Source organism: Sceloporus undulatus, chromosome 2, assembly GCF_019175285.1.
Source record: "Sceloporus undulatus isolate JIND9_A2432 ecotype Alabama chromosome 2, SceUnd_v1.1, whole genome shotgun sequence".
In the NCBI taxonomy this organism is placed as follows: domain Eukaryota; kingdom Metazoa; phylum Chordata; class Lepidosauria; order Squamata; family Phrynosomatidae; genus Sceloporus; species Sceloporus undulatus.
Genome location: NC_056523.1, coordinates 6,234,427 through 6,243,658, shown reverse-complemented (window position 1 = coordinate 6,243,658; position 9,232 = coordinate 6,234,427). Strand labels below are relative to the sequence as shown.

At 43.1% G+C, this 9,232-nt stretch overlaps 1 pseudogene; it reads right to left on the bottom strand.

The window, feature by feature from the left end:
- Positions 1-9,232, bottom strand: part of LOC121923377 — a 45,158-nt pseudogene that overhangs the window by 25,398 nt on the left and 10,528 nt on the right.

The window sequence follows — 9,232 nt, the reverse complement described above, 5'->3', positions numbered from 1 at the left end:
TATTATTATTATTATTATTATTATTATTATTATTATTATTAAAGGAATCTTGGAAACTAGCCAGAATGGAAAAGAAATGTTTGGAGTGCGGAACCAGAGCAAGAATGGAGCAAGGGAAGGATTCTTACCAAGAGAGATCACCACTCCATAATTGTCCCCCATCACCTCCATGTGCAGGGCCCTTTGGTCTGGGTCCAGCAGGGCCCACTCCTCCTCAGTGAAGTACACAGCCACCTCCTCAAAGGTCACCTGAAAGAAGAAAACAATGTTTTGTTCACAATTTCTCTTCATAGTTGTTTAGCTGCTAAGCAAATCCAAAAATAGACTTTCACCTGATACAGTAGACATTCAGGTAGAGGACCGAGGCCTTTGGGAGTGATAGCCCTAGTCTTCATAATGGTCAGCTTAGAGGAAAGCAAAAGGAAAGATGCTTCTGGAACAGGGATGCACATAAATTGAGACTCGTGAGCGGCATGTCATCCCTGGGCCTATTTCTGCCCCCTAAAGCCTCCCAACAACCATCAATAGTCCCCAATTTTTAAAAAGAACAACACAATTTTATGTCTTTTTTGTCTTCAAACCAGACAGAAAACCCCTGTCTTTTTAAAGACCTATGTTGACTCTGCCTTCCAACATCAGAAGTTACCCGGTCATTAACACTTTGTCCTATTTCCACCCTTTTCCCACCATCTGTGTGTGTAGAAGGGCTGAGGACACAAGTGTTCCTTTACTCCAGTTTATATACTGTATATACTCATGTATAAGTCTAAAAATTTGAGTGAAACAAATGACCCAAAAAAACTTTGTCGATTTATCCACAGATCAGTGTAAGTATTGTACTTTAACTCTTATTAAAAAATCAGGAACTACGCCCTGGTGAAAGGCAAGAATGTTATCTGTTTTGGAAGCACTGATCTCCCTCTACTCACTTATCCATCCATTTAGTGAGAGCACAAATAGTTATGCCTACTGGAATTTTGTCTTTGGCATTGTTTTCTTTTGCTCCATCCTTTAGATCCTTTGTTACGTGGCCTTAAGTTTTACCATCGACTTATCCATGGGTCATATTGAAATCCATAATTTTGGCCCTAAAACTTACCCTTGACATGAGATCAAGTTATATTTGAGTATATACGGTATTTCTAGTTGCGTGTTCTTTCTTTTGTATAAATATATAGAATGGATAAATAAATATAAAAATCCAAAGCCATTTCATTCAGAGTCAGCATGGTAGTGCTGGTGGTGTGTGCCTTCAATAATAATAATATGTTGTGTAATGTTATAAATTTTAATGGATTTTTTATTTTAATATGTTATACTTTAAATATATAACTGTTTTAACTCTTAAAATCATTTGATTATTTTTTTATATTTTATATTTATATATTTTAATATTCTTGTCCTGTTTTTAATTGTATTGCTTTATATGCATTGTTCGTTGCCATGAGTCTCTATGTTGGGAGAAAGGTGGGATATAAGAAAATAAATAATAATAATAATAATAATAATAATAATAATAATAATAACAACAATTAACAACAACAACAACAACAATAATAATTGTTTCCAACTTATGGCGACCCTAAGGCGAACTGTCCTGGTGTTTTTCTTGGCAATTTTTGTCCTGAGGACGTTTGCCATGGCCTTCCCCTGAGGCTGAGAGTATGTGACTTGCCCAAGGTCACCCACTGGGTTTCATGGTTGAATTGAGAATTGAACCCTGGTTCCCAGAGCCAAAGTCTAACACTCAAACCACTACCACACTGAAACAAACAGTGACCTGAAGAACCAACCGACATAAAATATTTTATTTAAGTTCTCTTCGCATTAATTTGTCACGAGGGGAAAATATCCATCACAAGATGGACCATAGTATCTCTTGGTTTTATTCCGGCTGCATCCACACTGGAGAAATAACCTGGTTAGCTCTGCTTTGGGCCCACAACAAACTCCAACCCAGAATTTCATAGCCTTGAGCCAGGGCAGTTAAAGCGGTGCCAAACCGGGTTATTTCTCCAGTGTGGTTGCAGCCTCCCTTTCTTTAAACACCTCCTTTCTGATTGGAATCTCTCTTAAGCCTCAACCAAGTGTGCAAAAACACACCTGCAGGGACCCACCAAACCCTGTACCTCTGTTTTCCCTTGGCAGTCTATCAAAATGGCAACCGGAAGTGAGGTGATGTCACTTCCAGTCACCATTTTGAGAAAAACCCATCCCTGTTCATCAACAAAGGACATGTGTAGTGAACAATCTTGCTCATACCTGGTCCACTTTCACTGCTTCCATATTATTTTCAAGAGGATATGAGCGAGTGTGTATCACTGGCATTGGTAGTCCATCTGTCAGAAGCAAAATAGAGTCAAGCAAGAGTCATTAGAGTTCGTTTTAAATTATACATTATTATATTAGTGTGTGTGTGTGTGTATACAATCATAAGAGTTGGAAGAGAGCACAAGGACCATCCAGTCCAACCTCCTTCTGCCATGCAGGAACTCTCAATCAAAGCATCCCCAACAGATGGCCATCAAGCCTTTGTTTAAAGACTCCAAAGAAAGAGACTCCATCACTCCCCAAAGGAGTCTGTTCCACTGTTGAACAGCCCTTACTGTCAGGAAGGTCTTCCTAATGTTGAGGTGGAATCTCTTTTCCTGTAGCTTGTATCCATTGCTCTGGGTCCTGTTCTCTGGAGCAGCAGAAAACAAGTTTGCTCTCTCCTCAATATGACATCCCTTCAAGTATTTAAACATGGCTATTATGTCACCTCTTAACCTGCTCTTCTCTGGGCTAAACATACTCAGCTGCTCCTCATAGGACAGTGATGGCAAACATTTTAGAGACCAAGTGTCCAAACAGCAAACGAAAACCCACTATTTATCACAAAGTGCCATGTCCCTCTGGCTTTGTAGTAACAAACTCTGGCAAACTCTGTACTGGGGCAACATCATATGTGCCCACGGAAAGGGCTCTGAGTGCCACCTCTGGCACTCGTGCCATAGGTTCGCCACCACTGTCATAGGACATGGTTTACAGGCCCTTCACCATTCTGGTTGCCCTCCTCATGACATGCATCTAGTTCATGACATGCACCTACTTCACACCTATTTGAGATTAGGAGGACTTGCAAACTGTCCCTTGTGCTCTTACCCAAGGAGGAGGCATCTCTGTCACAGTCCTCCATGATGTACCAGGAATTACTGGCCTCCAGTTTATTCTTCTCAGCCTTAGGAACATTAGCGTTCTCCCCTGGAAAAAGATCCTGTACCAGAAAGAGAAGAGAGGATTGCAAAGAATGACAAGTGTGGGAATGGAGCACAAAACAGAATTGTATGAGACTAGAATGTAGAAATAATGAAGTTTGGCACTCCTTTAACTGCCATGGCTCCATCCCACAGAATCCTGGGATTTGTAGTTTGGTGAGGTACCAGTGCTGTTTGGCAGCAAAGGCTAAAGACCTTGTAAAATGATAAATCCCAGGATTCCATAGGATGGAGCTAAAGCACTTAAACGTGGTCTCAAATTATTATTTCTACAATGTAGATGCACCCTCAGTGTGTGGGAAATGCTGCAGTCTGTCACTGTATGATTTCCATTAAACATATGGGTAATTAAGGGGAGGTTTCAAGATACTGATCACAGTCATAATCCCTGGATATTTTGGAAATATAGTTGGCCCTCCATATCCAAAGATTCGTGAATCCACAGGTTGAAAAATATTCAAAAATACATAAATTCCAAAAAGCAAACTGATTTTGTCATTTTACATAAGAGACACCATTTTGCTATGCCACTGCATTTAATGGAATTTCAGCATTCATGGATTTTGGTATCCATAGGTGGGTCCTGGAACCAAAACCTAGCGGATAACAAGAACCCACTGTATCATGAGAAACCACCACACATTACAGAAGACAATAAGCAAAGAGGAAGACTGTTTTACAGGTGGATAGATGTGGTCAAGGAAGTCACAGCTGCCTCGTTGAAGTCAACTTGATGGCAATTAACAACAACAGCCCTTTGAAACTAGCAGGATTAAATGCTCTCACCTGCTGCTTTTCCTGCTTCTTCTCCTCTGCCTGGCTCAGGAGGAAGCCTTCAGCCAGGGCCACCGCCTGGGAACTGGTCTCTGCCCCACATTCCCTGACCCAGGTCAACATCTCTGGAGGGAGGACGGCCAAGAACTGCTCCAGGATCACCAGGTCCACCATCTCAGCCTTGGTACGTCTCTCTGGCTTCAGCCACTGGCAACAGAGAGCGTGGAGTTGGCTGCAAACCTCCCGGGGCCCCTTGGCCTCCTGGTATTGGAACTGCTTGAACCATTGGCACTGAAGATAGGAGCTGATTGTCTTTTCACCCAGTATTCTTTGTACTGTTCTTTCCCAGAATTCTCCACTTCTTTCAGCCCCAACTGTATCATAGTCTTGGCCTGCGTCAGGGCCAAACTGGTTTTGTTCATTCATCTTTGGTCCATGCAACAAGGCAGCCTCAGAAACTCTTCCCTGTTGTTTCAGATTATGACTTAATCTGTCCAAAATAGTGGTGATATCAAGTCCTGGAAATCCAACAAGTACATTTGAATTCAAATTTTAATTCTTGGGGCTATCTAAAGTTTTAAATAACTAGGGACTCGCATGTGCCTTATGATTATCAGGAGCCGTGTTGCATATTGTCCACTGTGGAGATTCATAGAATCATAGAGTTGGAAGAGACCGCAAGGGCCATCTAGGAACTCTCAACCAAAGCATACGCAACAGATGGCCATCCAGCCTCTGCTTAAAGATCTCCAAGGAGGGAGACTCCACCACCCTCCAAGAGAGTGTGTTCCACTGTAGAACAGCCCTTACTGTCAGAAAGTTCCTCCTACCTAATGTTGAGGTGGAATTGGTGAAGGGGTGTTACATTGAGCATGGAGCAAGCTTGTTTTTTGCTGCTCCAGAGAATGGAACCCAGAACGATGGATGAAAACTACAGGAAAAGAGATTTCACCTCAACATTTGGAGGAACTTCCTGACAGAAACTCTGCTGCTGCCGCCGGTTGCTGTGTCTGGGAACTGCAGCGGCCAAACCGCGCGGTTCCCGGGTGCAGCAAGAAAGTGCCGAAATGGTGCTTCTTTCTGCGCCCCGTAAGTGGCGCCGCGAGGCGCTAGTCACGCGCTTGCAGTGTCACTTCCGCCACGTGATGTCCGGACACTATGCGTCTGCGACATCACAATGGCAGCTCCCATGTGGACAGGCGCCGCCATTTTGTACGGACTCATACTAGGGTTGAGGGGCATCCAGAAGGGACACCCGTTTCTAATGATGGGATGGACATCTTCCTGCCTTTGCCCAGAGCAGAGATCTACTTGTTCACTCATTTCTCTCAGAGCTTTTATTCTCTCTTGCTTACATCTTGCCTCATCTGCCTTTTATTTTATTGGTGGCCATCTGTCAGGGATGCTTTGATAGTGAGTTCCTGCATGGCATGGGGTTGGACTGGATGACCCTTGGGATCTCTTCCACCTCTAAGATTCTATAATAATCATACATTCATTTTTCCCATTAAAGCATTAATGTAAAAACAAAAGCAAAAAACACCAAACTCTGGTTTAAAGAAACAAGCAAACAAAATTTTGGGGGGATTTTGCTTTTTTAAAGGCTGCATCAACACTGTACAGTACTCTGGTTCAACTCCACTTCAACTGCCTTGGCTCAGTGCTATGGAATCCTGGGAACTGTAGTTCTGGGAAACATTTAGCCTTCACTGTCAGAGAGCTCTGATGCCACAGCAAACTACAGTTCCCAGGATTCCATAGCACTGAGCCAGGGCAGTTAAAGTGGTGTCAAACTGGAATATTTCTGTAGTTTGGATGCAGCCTCAAAACCTGTCCTCCCACCAACCCTACCCCCCTTGGCATGTTTCACTCACTCTCTCCTGCAGCACTGTGGCTCCCTTTCATCCAAAGGGAAGAGGGAGACCCACCAGATAGATCCCTTGCAGTGGAAGGGGAGCCCCAAATCCCTTCCCACCCAGCAAGGATGGGGGTCCTTTCAGCAGAGATGGGGGTGCTTTTAGGCTGGGCTGCCCTGAAGACAGAAACCAGCTTTTTTGGAGGGTATCTTCCCTCTTTATTTCCACTTCTCCCCCATGTTTCTCTCTTAAGGAACCTTTATGCAAGGCAGGAGGAGGTGGGGAAATTCTTCTGCAAGGACACATTGTGTCCTTTTCCTCTTCCTCTAGCTTCACACTTTTTCCCATCCTCTCTAGGAATTTGGTCCTCCCAAGAGTTTGGACTTCAGCTCCCAGAATTCCTGATTGTTGGCCAGACTGGCTCGGGCTTCTAGGAGCTGAAGTCCAAAATTTCTAGAGGATCAAAAACATATCCATGGGTATCCCTGTTGGCCATATATAGCAAAGTACAATATCATCCAAAATCCACAAAACAGGGATACCTTTATTGGTATTATTATTTATAAAAGGAGCTCAAGTGGCATATGATTGTTATCCTAGGTTTATTTTTATTCTGATTTGTTGTTTGCTGTATTTTATTATTTAAATGTTAATATGTATTGATATGTATTATGTTTAATTATTTTTGTAGAATGTATGCCATAGGCAGGTTTATTTTATTTTGTTCTATTTTTAACTGATCATACAGCACTGTGTACATTTACAACGCTTTATAAATAAAGCTTAATAATAACAACAGTGGTTAAATTCCAGTACAGCAGCCACTCATTCATAGCCACAAGGTTGTGGGTTCGATTCCAGCCAGGGGCACCAGGGTCGACTCAGCCTGGCATGCTTGTGAGGTCGCTAAAATGAGAACCCAATTTGTTGGAGGCAATTAGTTTACAGTTATAAACCACTCAGAGACAGCTTAGTGCTGTATGAAGCGGCAGATGAAGCTGCATTTTAGCCTTCACAAGGCATGGGTCTAATTCTGGAAAGTGTACCAGAAATAACTACAGTGGTCCCTCCACCTTTGCTAGGGTTGGGGTGATGGACCCCCATGAACGTGGAAAAACTGCCAATAAAAAAGCACTATTAATTTTACATGAGAACACTTCTCTAGGAATCTCCAGGTCCTCCAGTGTAAAACTACGATCAGCATCTGCCAGACATTGATCATAGAATCATGCTGGAGGATCTACAAATGCCTAGAGAAGAGTTTTCTCTAGGAACACCTAGGTTCTCCAGAACAACTCTATGGTCAACTTTGCACTGGAGGACCTAGTTTTTCCTATAGAGAACATATTAAGCAAAAACACAAATAGTCAGATCCACAAAAGTCAAAGTTGTAAATATGGAGAGTGGACTGTATTCTAACTTGGTGCAAAACTGTGAAAATATTCAATTTTTTTGTTATGTAAAGGGCACATCAGCACAACAGACTTTGGGGGTGAAATTGTTTGCAGGGCATAAAATGGCTCCTTCTACCATATATGATGTTCTTGGGTTCTGGACACACTGGGGAAAGGGAAAAGAAAATCTATTTTGAGCCATACCTACAGTTCCTTTGATGTCCTTTTATTAATTTCACCAATAGCCTACCTCAGTATGCAATACATACATTTTACCAGCGGATGGCAACCCTATATAAAAGATCTTTTCCCCAGGCTGCATCACTACAAAATAATGCAGTTTGACACCGCTTTACAGGGGTGCTCTTGGGGATCATTCGCACTGCAGTTTGCTCCAAACCAGGATTCGGGCCAAATGACCCTCGCTGCCATTTAAAACTGCTTCCGATCCTCATTGGATCAATTCCAGGAGGTAAGAAAACGGGCAAACACAAATAACCCGGGGTTCATAGAATCATAGAATTGGAAGAGACCACAAGGGCCATCCAGTCCAACTCCCTGTCATGCAGGAACTCCCATTCAAGGCATACCTGACAAATGGCCATCCAGCCTCTGTTTAAACCTTTCCAAGGAAGGAGACTCCATCATCCTCCAAGGGAGTGTGTTCAGCTGTCGAACAGCTCTCACTGTCAGGAAGTTCCTCCTAATGTTGAGCTGGAATTTCTTTTCCTGTAGCTTGCATCCATTGTTCCGGGTCCTGTTCTCTGGAGCAGCAGCAAACAAGCTTGCTCCCTCCTCAATATGACATCCCTTCAAATATTTAAACAGGGCTTTCATATCACCTCTTAACCTTCTCTTCTCCCCAGCTCCTAAAGTCGTTCGTCATAGGGCATGGTTTCCAGACCCTTCACTATTTTAGTCGCAGTTCCACAGTTTGGAGGTACTCCTGGACTTGGCTTTGAACCTGGAGGCCCAGGTCTCTGCTGTGACCAGGAGTGCTTTCACACATTTAAAACTTGTGTGCCAGCTGCACCCGTTTGAGATGCCAGATGTGGCCTCGGTGGTACATGCCTTGGTTACATCCCATTTGGACTACTGTAATGGGCTCTACGTGGGGCTGCCTTTGAAGAGTGTTCGGAAACTTCAGCTGGTCCAAAGAGCTCTAGCCAGGCTGTTAATGGGGGCAGGTTAAAGAGATCACACAGTGCCCCCCCCCAGTTGAAACGGCTCCACTGGCTGCCGGTTTGTTTTTGGACACAATTCAAAGTGCTGGTTATGACCTATAAAGCTTTATATGACTCAGGCCCAAGTTATTTGGCAGACCGTATCTCAGAACTAGAAAAGACCCTAAAATGCAAAGATATACAGTTGAGCACAAAAGTTGGAATCAAAGAAGCCATTGTTTTCCCCATTACCATGTGCAGATGTGAGAGCTAGACAATTAAGAAAGACAGAAAGAAAATGAATTCATTTGAGATGTGATGCTGGAGAAGAGGGCTGAGCATCCCATGGATCACTGCATACAAATCCCAAAATGCCACAGGAAGAAGCCATAGCAGTAAAAATGGAATAATAGTGCTTAACTGTATATTGTGGTATTGTATGACTGGGATGGGAGGAATCTTTCCTCTAGAGCAGTTATTTTCAAACTTTGGTCCTCCAAATGTTTTGGACTTCAGCTCTCAAAGCCCATAGCCACCTTGGCCAACAGCCCAGGACATTTTCAAGATGAAGTCCAAAACCCCTAGAGGACCAAAGTTTTGGAATCACTGGGAATCCAAAGTTTCACATCTCCCAGGGATTGTAGCCTTGTCTGGACTCAGTCACAACAATTTCTAAATAAAACACACCAAGGATTGTGCCCACCAACAGAAGGAATCCAGTAAACATTTGTTCTTTTTAAAGCCCTTTTATTAATTGCAGCCTCACTTACTAACTTCAACTGTTCCTT